The sequence below is a fragment of the Nelumbo lutea genome, chromosome 2 (genome assembly GCF_056320005.1).
Source record: "Nelumbo lutea isolate HS-2025 chromosome 2, American lotus-T2T, whole genome shotgun sequence".
Classification (NCBI taxonomy): Eukaryota; Viridiplantae; Streptophyta; class Magnoliopsida; order Proteales; family Nelumbonaceae; genus Nelumbo; species Nelumbo lutea.
In genome coordinates this window covers 37,725,169-37,740,226 of record NC_142685.1, presented here as the reverse complement: position 1 = coordinate 37,740,226, position 15,058 = coordinate 37,725,169, and the positions used below count along the sequence as shown (strand labels likewise).

The window sequence follows — 15,058 nt, the reverse complement described above, 5'->3', positions numbered from 1 at the left end:
TCTTTTATTTGATATGCCATCCACATGAGTTTAAAAAATAAAGGGTATATTTTGAAATTTTGAAAGAAAATGATATATCGGCCTTTTTTGAAAAACTCAGGATATATTTAAGTCTTTTCTCTTACTTTTTCTTTTATATTTTTGTTTTGATCAGTAATATCAATAAACCCTATCTAATATATATATATTAAAGTAATGAAATCAGGCTAATGGCTCTCTTCTATTTGGATACCTGTACTTTTAACAAGAGAGACCACTAATTCAAACCCACTGCATTAAAGTTTTCATTCGTGACAAGTGGGAAGCTTTGAGAAGTGAGGAGTGGGAAGCTCCCACTCTCTATCAGTTCTTAAAAAATTGGAGAATGAGTTCAAACCCACTGCATTAAAGTTTCCATATGTGAGAACTGGGAAGCTTTGAGAAGTGAGGAGAGGGAAGCTCCCACTCTCTATCAGTTCCTAAATGGAGAATGAGATGTATTTCAAACAAGTTTCCAACTCTAAGAAACCTTTCTGCTCATTCAAATCCTCTTCAGATTACTTCAACAAACCAGCCATACAGAACCTCATATTACTTCCAACCTCCAAGAAACTGGATGAATGGTAGCTATTACTGATTCCGTTCTTTCCTTCGAGTTTTCTTCAATACTGCTTATTTATTTTCCTCTGAATTCTTTGATCATTTCTTTTTTTCAGGTTTTTTTGACATGTTAGTGAATGGAAAACGACCATCTTCGTTCTTGGATGCACAGATCCTAACGGCTATCTTGGTTCCTGCACAGTAAATGGCCATCTTGGTTCAAGGAAAGTCCTTTGTGAAACCGCAATCCTCTGATTTCTTCAAACTTCATTTTCAGAGATCCGTTGTCAATCCGGTTAGTCTATTTAAATTTCGTATGAATCTCTGTTTTTGTACAACTGTTGTTATTTAAACTTGATATGTTGTTGAAATGGGTGGTAAAACACTCGTTTTTATCTGCCGAAGCCTACTGTTTTGTTCACTCTATCAGCGACTGAAACATTTTCACATATCTTTAGATTAGTTTTGTTTGATATTTTAGTTTTCTATTTAAACATTTTGTACCTAAACTTATCTTTTAAACCTGTTTTGTTCTTGAAAAGGGTGGTAAAGCACCCATTTTTTGCCTGTCGCAGCCTCTTTTATTCCTGGCTCTAACGACCGAACGAACAGAATTTCCGGTGAAGAAGAATAATGATTTGGGCTATCGGGTCGGGTCTATATTCGAACCGTTTTATACCGGTTACTGTTAATTTGAAATAATTACTGTAATTATTATACATATATATATATATATAATTATACATATATTATCTAATTATATATATATATGTATAATTATATATATAATTATACATATATTATCTAATTATATATATATATAGATATTAAATATGTGTGTATTATATATGTTTGTATTATATATATACACATATAATACATATGTGTATATAATATTAATATTTCATATATAATTATACATATAATATGTATTATAATTATATATCCTTCATATATAATTATTAAATATTTCATATTTAATAATTATTTTCTCTCACACATACATATATAATTTTATTATATATGTGTGTATTATATTATATTATATATATAATTAACTTCCCCATTTCCCGTATTTAGTACGGGGGTCATTCACAAGTTGAAAACAATACTACTTGCTTGAAAGTTGAAACCCTAAGAAAACCAGCTCACTAAGAGACAACCGGCGTTTGCCCAAATTATGGTTGCTCAGCGATGGGAATTCTTTGTCATTCAACTCTATAAATAGGGTTTAACATTGATTGGGTTAGGGAGGCCAAAGGCCATATCCAAAATTGGGTCAGCCCATATACCTACAATTTGGAAGCAAAATCTTGGGCCTGGCCCTTTGTGGTTATTAAATCCAGATGAATTTGGAACCCATAATCTGCCATATGCCCATTATGTTCAATATTTCGGCTATTGACACCAACCGTGCTTTTTTAATTATCTGAAATAGACATGTGGTGTTTGGTACCATTGTCTATTGTGTAAGGGTGTCAACTTATTTGGAAATCGGATTTTGAATTTGAGATTCGACATAATCGAATCAAATTCGAATAATTCAAATAGTTAATCGGTCGAATTCGGATATTCTATTCATACCGAATAGTTAATCGGATTTGAATTTGGGTATGACCTGATTCGATTTGATAAATATCCGAATTCGATCGATTATTTAATTTTTATATATAATATATAAAATTGTTAAATGTTTTATATAATTTATATATATATAATAATGAAATTATATAAATAATTTATATATTTATATGCTTTATATATATAATATTTATTTTATATATTTATTAATTATTTAAAATAATTAATTAGTAAAATTTTTATATAATTTATATATATAATAATTAAATTATATAAATAATTTATATATTTATATACTTTATATATATAATATTTATTTTATATATTTATTAATTATTTAAAATAATTAATTAGTCAAATTCGAATGGAATTGAATATTCGAATATTTAGTCAGATTCAAATTTGAATATTAATTTTCAATATCTGTTGGATATCGAATTTTTTAATCGAATTTGAATTCGAATATTGCCTGATCCGATTTGAATTCGATCCGTTTACACCCCTACCAATGTCGTTTCTATATGAAATGTTGTCATACCGGTGAATTAGTGCCACCCAAGCATTTTGAGTTCAATGGCAACATTCTATTTGGTTGAGATTTTTGAGTTAAAATGTTTATAAAGCAGTTTTTTTTCAAGAAACATAGCCCAAGGTGTGTTAAGGGAACATCAGATTGATATTTCCTCTATCAATTGCTCATTTGAAGAAATAATCCAATGACATCTTTCTTAAGCCATGTTTGAGAGTGCTTATGTTAAAAGTAAGTGCTTAAAAACAAGTGGTTATTTGAATAAGCACTTATTTTGTATTGGGCGTTTGGTGGTCTTTGACTTTTATTTTTCAAATTTTCAAAATATCCAATCCAAAGTGAATGAATAAATGTACTTTGATAGAAGTGATTTTATATAAGTACTTTTATAAAAGTGCTTTCATAAAAGTACTTCTGTAAAAATACTTTTATAAAAGTACTTCCATAAAAGTGTTTTTACATAAGTACTTCCATAAAGTTCTTTTATAAAAGTGCTCTTATAAAAGTACTTTTATAAGAGTACTTTCATAAAAGTACTTTTGTAAAGTACTTTCGTAAAAGTATTTTTATAAAATTGCTTTCATAAAAGTATTTTCGTAAAAGTGTTTTCATGTAAAAGTACTTTTATAAAAGTGCGTTCATGTAAAAGTACTTTTTAAAAGTGATTTTGTAAAAGTACTTTTTATAAAATTACTTTTATAAAAATGCCTTTGTAAAATTGCTTTTGTAAAATGATATTTTAAAAATTTTCTGGAGACTATTTTGGGAGAAAAATTTTGAATAAGTGCTTATTGTATGAACACTTAAAAAAGCTGAAAATTTGGATTTAAAAAATAAGCCGTTATTTTTAAAATAAGCACTTATTTTAGTTTTATTTCCCAAACACCAGCTTAATGGTGTGGTCTCCGTCCAAATAAGCACTCCCAAACATGGCTTTAGTTGCGCAGATATACACCATTGTTTACCCATAAATCCTATCTCCAAAACAAAGGTTCTGTTTTTGTTATACGCTTCTAGAACCATCAGATCTATGTTTAGTTGTTAATCTATATCAATATATGTAACAATGAGTCAATGCGGTAAGAAAAAAAAAATCACCTAAGGCCTTGTTCTTTTGGCTGAATTAAACCATATTTAAGCTTTACGATGTTTTCACAAAGTATGGCTTATAGGTTGTTTGTGTAGGACTCACCTTGCAAAGCATGAAGCCGCTACTTGAAAGCCCTCCCAAGGGCATTTGATTGAGCCACAGAGCCACTAAAACAAGCTTTACCTAAAAGCTAATGTTTTTCGCTGAAGGAAAGCTTATTTAAGGCTTTACGGGATTTACCCCAAACGTGACTAGCTTATAAGCTGTTTGTGTCGGTATAACATTGAGAGAGAGAGAGAGGAGAGAGGAGAGTTTTTTTTGGTTCACTTATACTACCATTTCCTATTATTATGTTAAGAAAAATTAGATGGTAAAATTTTCCTTTCATCAGGCAGTGTCTCTTAGCGATTCAAACTGAGCCGAGCTGAATATCTATGTATTTGAACTTGGTTTGCCAATAAACTATGATGCTCAAACTCGAACTCAATTCTAGCTTTGAAAAATAGTAAAAACAACATTAAATGATTGGCACTCTCTATGATTCGAGCTCGAGCATTCCCTTGGGTTTTCTTGTAATTAAAAGGGAAATAAAAAGAAGTAATTATTAACACTCCTTACGATTGGAAAAAAAAAAAAAAAGAAATTAAATGCCTGAAGTTGGTAGGGAAAAACCAGTTCATGATTTTTACTCTATTGGTCCAAGCCAACTCCTTGATTCAGGGTTTTGGAATAGTGCCCTAAATCAACTTCTTTTTAATTTTGTAGGAAATTTTGAAAAAAGTGAGAAGGATGAAAAGAAGCCAATGGGATTAATTTCAAATATGACACTGCAAGTTGCAAATGGTAAGTCTGAGAGCTAACAACCTCAAAATTAAATTTGATTCAAGTTCATTTTCCTTATTTTTTTTTCTGAATTTGATATTTATGGTTAGAAAAATATCTTTATTTATAAATATATTTTTTTTTCATTTTAAAAATTTAAAGAAGAATGAAGGATAAAATAGATGGGGATGGGGATAACTTTGTCCCCGTTAGCTGGTATGGAGACGGGAACTGGATGAGGATTTTCATGAGGAGAGGGATGGGGAGAGGCTCCTTGTCCCCGGCTGCCCCGTTGCCATTCAGAATCAAACTAATGAAATTGACCAACCCGATTTCTAGTATTTTCAGTCGGCTTTGGTTCAACAATTTTCCAGCCCGACTAAGTTGGATCAGTTTCACTTTGGTTATTTGGAAACTGAATAAAATCGAACAACCCGACCATAGTATATATATATATATATATATATATATATATTATATTTTAAATATATATTTTTAATGCAGAAAAGTGGGAAATTCCAATATTTCTTAGGCTAAAATAGTTTATATCATAAATATAATTTTTAAATTTATTATTTTAATAATGCCATTGCAATTTTTTTTTACAATTTAAACTTAATTTTTATATTTAAAATTTTTAAGTTTAAATCTTTTAAACCAACTAACCAAACTGAAAATTGACCAAAGCCGATATAACCTAAGTAACCAACCCCCCAACCTAATCGGGTCAATTTGGTTGGCCAAACAACATACAATTGAACTAAACCAACCCATGAACAATAGTTTAATCTCCAATAGTTATTAAAAATTTATAGCGAAAGAAATTTAAAAAGCTAAATAACAGTAATTTAAACTCCAAAAATTATTGAAAATTTTCTATTAAATAACAAAACAAAAATAGATTTATAAATAATTATTGAAAATATATTTATCATAAAAAAATAAATAATTACTGAAATACAATAAGTATTAATTTTAGTATAGATAAATATATAATAAATTAAGATTAAGTTTTTAAAATTATTATTGATTAATAATAATTTTTTTGAAAGTTATTTTCTAGAATTATTAATTTGTATAAATCAAATTAGTTATTTACAATATTACTTATTTATTGAAATAATATCATAATTTAAAATTAAAAATAGGGTAAGTTTCTTAAACTACCCCTACTATTCACGAAATTGACAAACTGTACCCTTACTGTTTATATATTGTCTTAAAGTATCTTAATTTTTCTGATAATTGTCTAAAACCTCCCTTATCATTAATTTTTCATCACACTCCGTTCATATATAACATAACGTAAGTAGTAATTATTTAAAATTCCTAAAATACCCTTATTGTTCATCGCCCTTGTTGGAAGTTGTAGCAGTGGCGATGATTTTGGTATCGCCATCGCAGGGAACAACGGCCACTACAACTTCCAAACGGAGCTATCCTCTTAACGGTGATGGTCGTTGGGGAGAACGGCTGTGGAGGCAGAAAACAAGTGATTCCCATGGAGCTATAGACTGCGACAAGACCTTTCCTCCGATTCTAATCTGCTACGGGTCATGAATTGCCTACAATTAATGGGTCCGATGCATAACCCAACCACTATTTGAGTTTTAGAGTAGATGACTTCAGAGCCCCCCTAGGCCCTTGATGCATAAAAATGGGTCCCGCGCATAATCCATCGTTTGAGTTTAAGAACAGAAGACCACTCCTCTGGCATCACCGATTTCACGTAGGGGTGTCTGGATTTGGTCCAATCCGATCCAGTCCAATGCGAGTCCATTACAAGTGGATCTGGTCTAATCTAGTCCAATGAATATTTTGGATCATTTTGGACTGGTCTAGAGATTGTTCAATATGTTCAAATTCCTATTAATTTAGATAAGTTTCAACTCAAACTGGTCCATTAACACCTATGTTCTTATCTTTTATCAATATACCACATATTGGCTCAGTCCAATATAAATTTATCATGAATGGATCGGGTCCAATCCAATATGTCATATTGATCCATCCAAATTCAATATGTCTTATTGGTCCATCCAATCTGTCCAAATAGATTCTGATTTGGACGGAGTCCAACCCAAAACCAGTCCATCGACACCCCAAGCTTCACGGTAGCTTATTCCCATTGAACAATGTTTAACTGATGTTGGCCGGGGTTGGTCTGGATTCAACGGTGGAGATACACAGTGAATATTGATTCGTCCATGGCCGTATGAACACGAACATCTGTGTAGCACGAATTTGCTGGTTTCTACCTGTGGCAAAGCGGGCAAGTCTGTTCCCGGCCTTGTCTTGGCTATTTAATTTTAATCAACCACCAAGTTCCATAGCTTCCTTTGTTTATATATATAAGAAAATAAAGATAGGTGGTGCAGCCCTCTCTATTCTCGGATGGGTTGAAACTTGAACAACCTCTTTAAAGATGTAAGAGATCAGAGGTGTGTCTGTGTGTCTTGTGTTTCTATTTGTTAGTTGGGGGTTGGCTTATAAGTAAGGGTCTTTATGTGTGAAGGGATGAGGAGAAGACATAGACATTGGCTCTCTTCTCATGATGGGTGGTGTGTGTATGAGTGTGATATCGTGTTTGCATTCGTATAATAAAAGCTTGTTGTTGGATTTGTCTTACGAGTGTTGAGTTGTGATTTGTATTTGTGCTTTATCTTCACAGGATCCTATCCAAACTTTTGTTGATTTGATGACCAAGATTAGATATCGCTATTAGAATCAATCTGCACTGGCTATATGGTAGGCTCCACAACGTCGGCAACCCGGTGACTGAGGTGTGAGAGAGAGTTTCAACTTTGAAGCGACGCTGTAGATTTCCTAAAAACCATTAGACTTGTCAATCAAGTCATCGTAGATTCGTAGTAATAACACGGACCAAGTTCCGTCTCATCTTCGGTGGTCGAACTTGGCCACCACTGTTTTATTTTATACAACCCGACTGAGAACATAGTAAACGTTGCTCCGAGTTAATCATCATTCTTCCATATTTGTATTTGGAAAAGATTGAAAGGGGAGTTGGGGAGTTGTGTTTTATTTTGAAAATTTGATGAATAATGAAGGGAAAATTCGATATTTCATTTTTTTTCATTAGTATTTACTTGGGTGTCAATTGTCAGAAAATTTAAGGATACTTTAAGACAATATATAAACAGTAAAGGTACAGTTTGTCAATTTTGTGAACATTAGGGGTAGTTTAAGAGATTTACCCTTTAAAATATTAATTACTTGTTGAATTTAATAATCCATAAAATTATAGTAGTATTAATACATAACTTTGTTATTTGAACTATTTAAAATCTAGTTATGTTAAATAGTTCGTTGTTTAAAATATTTAGTGTTTTAACTAAATATTTAAAATCTTAATATATTTATTATAATTGAAATTTATTCAGTAATTATTTAAAATATATTATTAATTGATTTAAAATATTAATTTTAATATTTTGTTATTTAAGATATTTAGTTATTGAAATATTGAAATATTATTTCATTTTTTAATGTTAGATATATATGAATAACATTTAGATTGAATAATCCTGAAAATCATAATTTATATTGTTTGTACATAATTTCGTGATGAGTTTTGTAAAAAATATGTAATTAATAATAATATGAATATTATTAAATTGATTATAATTATTTTTTGTCTTTTTAAATAAATATTTAAAAGTTATTATAGAATTTTGTTTGAATATTTAAATAATTCTTAATTTTTTTTTATTTGGAACTTTCTTTAGATAGATAAATAATAATTAGAGATAATTTAGGAGAGAAACTCTACTAAATTAGAGATAACTTAGGAGAAAGTTGGGGATAGTGGGGGAGGTTATTTAGGAAGATTTTTTTTGGGAAAAGTAGAGTTTGTAATTGGTAGTTTCAAAATGACATGGATTAAAAGAAATAAAAAATTCAAAAAAAAGGAGAAAATTTCTACACTTATTTTAATATATAATAGCCGTGACCCATGCGATGCACGGGATTTGTTAAGTTAAAGATAAACAATAGAAACATGTATGAGTATACAATTGTTTTATATAATAATTAATAATCATCTATTTTTTATATACTACTTTTAATAATTTTTTATAATACAAAAATAACAATAATTAATTTTAGATAGGTTGTTTATTAAACTTAGTCATGGCAATTTTTCCCATTTCCCCAATCCCCATGGGGATCTACCCCGAATGGAGCAAGGATGGGGATGATTTCCCGTTAGGATGGAGAATGGGGAAACTTGCATCCTTGTTGGTAGGGGACGGTGAGAGCACTCCCTACCCCTTGTGGACCCCAATCCTCGATAATATATATGTATATATATGCATACACTTATATATGTATATATGTACACATATGTCCATATGTTAATCCTTTTAAAAATATGGTTCAATATGTTTGAATCTTTTCTAATAGGATTGTAAATTTTAATTATTTTATTTTTATTTTTTAAATAAAATAAAAAACAAAAACATAATGATTGACATTATAAAGAATCACAGGGGAGTCGGGATCCCTGTGGGGATGGGTATAACTTTGTCCCCATTAGTGGGGATGGGGATAGGGTATGTTGAGGGAGATTTTCGTGGGAATGGGGATGGGGAGAGGCTCTTTGTCCCCGTTCCACCCCTTTGCCATTCTAAATCAAACTAATGAAACTCACCAAACCGATTTCTAGTATTTTCAATCGGCTTTGGTTCAACAATTTCTCAACCTGACTGGGTTGGATAAATTTCACTTTAATCATTTGTAAACTGACTAAAATCGAGCGACTTGACCATAAATATATATTAATATTTTATAATTTAAATATCTTTTTTAATATGAGAAAGTGGGAAAATCCCAATATTTCTTAGGCTAAAACAGTTTATATCATAAATTTAATTTTTAAATTTATTTATTAAATAATTCCATTGTAAATTTTCAAACTTAAACTTAATTTTTAAATTTAAATTTTTAAGCTTAAATTTTTGAACTGACTCACCAAATTGAAAATTAGCCCAAACCAATATAACTTGAAATATTAGTTACTTGTTGAAATAATATCATTATTTAAAATTTGAAATATTAGTTACTTGTTGAATTTAATAATCCATAAAATTATAGTAGTATTAATACATAATTATGTTATTTTAACTATTTAAAATCTAGTTATGTTAAATATTTTCTTGTTTAAAATATTTAGTTATTTAACTAAATAATTAAAATCTTAATCTATTTATTATAATCAAAATTTATTTAGTAACTATTTAAAATATACTATTAATTGATTTAAAATATTAATTTTAATATTTTGTTATTTAAGATATTTAGTTATTAAAATATTTAAATATTATTTCATCTTTTAATGTTAGATATATTTGAATAACATTTAGAAAATCATGATTTATATTGTTTGTACATAACTTCGTGATGAGTTTTGTAAAAATCTATAATAATATGCATATCATTAAATCAGTTATAATTATTTTTTTTTCTTTTTAATAAATATTTTAAAATTATTATTTAATTTTGTTAGAATATTTAAATAATTCCTAATTTTTTTAATTCAAACTTTCTTTATTTATATTAAAATCCTTCAAAACTAAAAGTTAATAAACATCTCACTATTACTTGAAAAAAAAAGAGAAGAAGAACAAAGAAAAAATATTGTATCTATATTTTATTAAATAAAATCCTAAAGCCAGTGCTTTAGGCCTGAGCCCGAGCCCGCGGGCCTAAAATTATGACCAAACCCGATTTAATAAAGGGTCGAGCCGGGCCAGCCCGTTGGGCTACCCGACACATGATAGGTCTAATGTTAATATTTTAAAATTATGGTTGAAATGTTTGAATATTTTCTAATAGGATTGTAAATTTTAATTATTTTACTTTTATTTTTTAAATAAAATAAAATAAAAAACATAATGGTTGACATTATAAAGAATCACAGGGAATGGGGATCCTCGTGGAGATGGGGATGAGAATAACATTGTCATTAGCGGGGATGAGAACCGGGACGTGGATGGGGATTTTTGTGGGGACGAGGATGGGGAGAGGCTCCTTGTCACTGCCCTGCCCCGTTGTCATTTCGAATTAAACAAATTAAATTGATCAATCATATTTCTAGTATTTCCAATTGGCTTTGCTTCAACAATTTCCCAACTCGACTTGGTTGGATCAGGAATGAGGATTTCCATGGAGATGGGGATGGGGATAACATTGTCCTCGTTAGCAGGGATGGGAATTGGGACGTGGATGGGTATTTTTTGTGAGGACGGGGATGGGGAGAGGCTCCTTGTCCCTGCCCTGCCCTGCCCCGTTGTCATTTCGATTTAAACAAATTAAACTGATAAATCCTATTTCTAGTATTTCCAGTTGGCTTTGCTTCAACAATTTCCCAACTCGACTTGGTTGGATCATTTTCGCGTTGGCCATTTGTAAACTAACTAAAAATGAACGATCTGGCAATATATATTAATATTTTATATTTTAAATATATATATTTTTAATCGGAAAGTGGGAAAATTCCAATGTTTCTTAGGCTAAAATACTTTATATCATAAATTTAATTTTTAAATTTTTTTTAATAATGCCATTGTATTTTTTTTTTTTAAATTTAAACCTAATTTTTATATTTAATTTTTTAAGCTTAAATCTTTTGAACCGGCCAACCAAACCAAAAATTGACCGAAACCAATATAACCTGAGTGGTCAATCTGTGAACAATAATTTAATCTCCAATAATTACAAAAAATTTATAATGAAAATACACAATAAATTAAATTTAAAATGCTAAATAATAGTAATTTAAACTCCAATAATTATTGAAAGTTTTCTATTAAATAACAAAACAAAAATATATTTATACATAATTATTAAAAATATATTTATAAAAAAATAATAAATAATTACTAAAATACAATAAATATTGATTTTAGTATAGATAAATATATAATAAATAAAGATTGAGTTTATAAAATTATTAATAAACAATAATTTTTTGAAAATATCAATTACTTGTTGAATTTAATAATCCATAAAATTGTATTACTATTAATACCTAATTTTGTTATTTTAACTATTTAAAATATAGTTATGTTAAATATTTCGTTTTTTAGCTAAATATTTGAAATCTTAATATATTTATCATTATTGAAATGTATTCATTAATTATTGAAAATATATTATTAATTGATTTAAAATATTATTTTTAATATTTTGTTATTTAAGATATTTAATTATTGAAATATTGAAATATTATTTCATTTTTTATTGTTAGGTATATATGAATAACATTTAGATTGAAAGTTATTCAGTAACTATTTAAAATATATTATTAATTGATTTAATAATTAATGAAAATTTTCTGTTAAATAACAAAAAAATAGATTTGTACATAATTATTGAAAATATATTTATCATAGAAAATAGTAAATAATTATTGAAATACAATAAATATTAGTTTTTGTATATATAAATATAGATTAAGTTTTTAAAATTATTATGAATAAACATTAATTTTTTAATGCTTATTTTCTAGAATTATTAATTGGTATAAACGAAATTAGTTATTTACAATTTTATTTATTTATTGAAAGAATATCATTATTTAAATTTTATAATATTAATTACTTGTTGAATTTAATAATACATAAAATTATATTACTATTAATACATTATTTTCTTATTTTAACTATTTAAAATCTAGTTTTGTTAAATATTTTGTTTTTTAAAATATTTAGTTTTTAACTAAATATTTAAAATCTTATTAGTTGAATTTATTCAGTAAATATTTTAAATATATTATTAATTGATTTAAAATATTAATTTTAATATCTTGTTATTTAAGATATTTAGTTATTGAAATATTTAAATAATATTTAATTTTTAGTGTTAGATTTTTATTATTTTAATAACATTTAGGTTGAATAATCCAAAAAAGCATAACTTATATTGTTTGTACATAATTTTGTGATGAAATTTGTAAAAATATATAATTATTAATAATATGAATATTATTAAATCGGTTATATTTATTTTTTGTCTTCTTAATAATTATTTTAAAGTTATTATATAGTTTTATTGGAATATTTAAATTATTCTTAATTTTTTTTAATTCAAATTTTCTTTAGATTGATGTAGATAAAAAGTGGGGGAGCAGATAAATAAGAATTAGAGATAATTTAGGAGAGAAACTCTCTACTAAATTAGATATAATATAGGAGAAAGTGGAGATAGCGGTGGAGGTTGGTTAGGAGAAACTTTAAGATATTAGATTATTTAGGTTATTGGAAGTGTGGGAGAGAGAAATTTTAGGAAGGTTTTTTTTAGGGAAAGTAATATGGATAAAAAATGCCCCACACTTTTTAATTTTTTTAGGGAAAGTAATATTGGAAGTGTGGGAGAGAGAAATTTTAGGAAGGTTTTTTTTAGGGAAAGTAATATGGATAAAAAATGCCCCACACTTTTTAATTTTTTTAGGGAAAGTAATATTGGAAGTGTGGGAGAGAGAAATTTTAGGAAGGTTTTTTTTAGGGAAAGTAATATGGAAAGTAGAGTTTTTAATTGATAGTTTAAAAATTAATATGGATAAAAAAATAAAAAAATTTGAAAAAAAACTTTTTAATAGTTTCTTGTTATATATATATATATATATATATATATATATATATATATACTGAATTGTTTATGTTGTTGTGGGGCGCTAATGTGATCTCATGCCAAATGCCACATAATCAAAAACCAATCGAGCATCTGCGTGATAGGCTTAACCAACTTTTGATCTTGCTAATGCGATCTCATGCCAACTTCCGAGCAGTCAAGCCGCTGCGTGACAACCTTAAACAACTTCCGAGCTCGTAAGCCTAACTGGAGTTTTTAGGGTTTAACGGGAAAGTCTGTCTGTTCTCGAAGACTCGCAACCATAGTTTGTAACATATCTTTATATTTGTTGCTTTATGATTCTATGGTTCCCCCCAAATATGAAGTGCTCTGGTTTAAGCTCATTCGCCTTGGTTTTCTCCAATTAACTTATCTGCTTTCGTCGATTATTCTCATATCTGCTCTACTTGCAGGAAAAATCAACTGGATGAATCCAGCCTTACCGTCGCAATAAATTGGATTTTCTACGTTATCCAGTTGAGCTAGCACCTTCCTTTCTTAGGAATTATTTAAGAAGTGTGGATCAAGCAAATGAACACAAGTTTTCAAAAAATCATTATTGTCTTTCTCAGTTTGATCTTCTATTGTCTCACAGAAGGTTTGTTTAGAGACTCTTCAACTTTATTGGTTGCAGATTTTTGCCCAAGACTCTATTGTATCTTGCGAATAAAATTTCCTTAACCCAACAACAAACTTAGTAAAATTGAGTGGGGACAAATAACTTTATAAAGATGTGTCTTTAGACATGACTTAAGGGGTGGGCTAAAGGTGGCAGTCCTTAGCCCTAAGTTGGTGGTTATACAACCGCCGCCTAAGGCTGTTTTTCTTGTAGTATGGCTATTTAAAGTATTATCGGACTTCTCTTTTTTTCCTTTCTTGCCACGGACTTAAAGAAATTGTTCAATAACCCTTCTTACATCACGACTCGAACTTGTCCCAATCCATGCCCACCCAACCACACATACCCAAACGTCCCAATTCAAGTGCATCAAATTTTGGGTTGGGCTCAGATTGGAAAGATCAGGTTCAGGCCATAGATCCAAATCTTAAATTGAGACTTAGGTTGACCAGCCTAGCCCACAAACTTGCACCCCAGCTGGGGGCAAGCAAATGATCTAGTTTTAATGTTTGAAAGAAAAAAGAAAAATAAAAACAAAAGCTAATTTTACTCAGAACCAAACCTCAAACCAATTTTGAATTGGTTTTTGAGTAGGGTCCAATTCTAAATTCTTGAAACCGACGCCACTCAGACTAGTTCCAACAGACTAATTTACCCTATCCTGAAGAACTAGCTTTGGCTTTTGATGTAATTTGAACGTAGCATATGGATTTGAATGATGGAATCTGTATTAATTATTTGTTATTGTTTGGGTTGACTGTGTCACAACTTTCAGATTGTGTATTGTATTTTATTTGCATTGAAATTACATTTAACTAAATTCCGAATGTGTGTGCGTGATATGCTGTCATCCAAGGCCAAAGCTTGAAGGGAAAAAAAAATAGCATATCATTATTTTTTTAAAAAATAGATTCCATAGGTAAACACCAGAATCGACCTTGATTCCAAAACCTTAGAAGTTAGAACCGACCCCTGCTGGGCTGGTTCTAGTTGATATCTTAGAATCGACCCATTCTCATCCCCAGTTGCCATTCTCATTAGGGTGTAAATTGGATTGTTGTAAAACTATTGCTTGCCTTGGACTTTGACCGATTCAACTATATATCAATTAAGAATGTGAGAGCCCTCATGTATAATGAGAAATTCTAATAGGGATTAGGCATTGTAGCAAGATAACCATCCTATGGCT

The 15,058-nt window shown here is 28.9% G+C and overlaps 1 long non-coding RNA gene across 2 annotated transcripts; it reads left to right on the top strand.

Moving 5' to 3' along the window:
* Window positions 1–309: 309 nt before the first annotated feature.
* Window positions 310–4,627, top strand: LOC148869930 (uncharacterized). Of its 2 annotated transcripts, XR_016106505.1 has the most exons (3): window positions 312–602; window positions 696–874; window positions 4,545–4,627. It is a non-coding gene; the product is annotated as an uncharacterized LOC148869930 (long non-coding RNA). The 2 variants fall into 2 exon arrangements; XR_016106506.1 differs by lacking the exon at window positions 4,545–4,627 and having other exon boundaries at window positions 310–602; window positions 696–1,146.
* The last annotated feature ends 10,431 nt before the right edge of the window (window positions 4,628–15,058 follow it).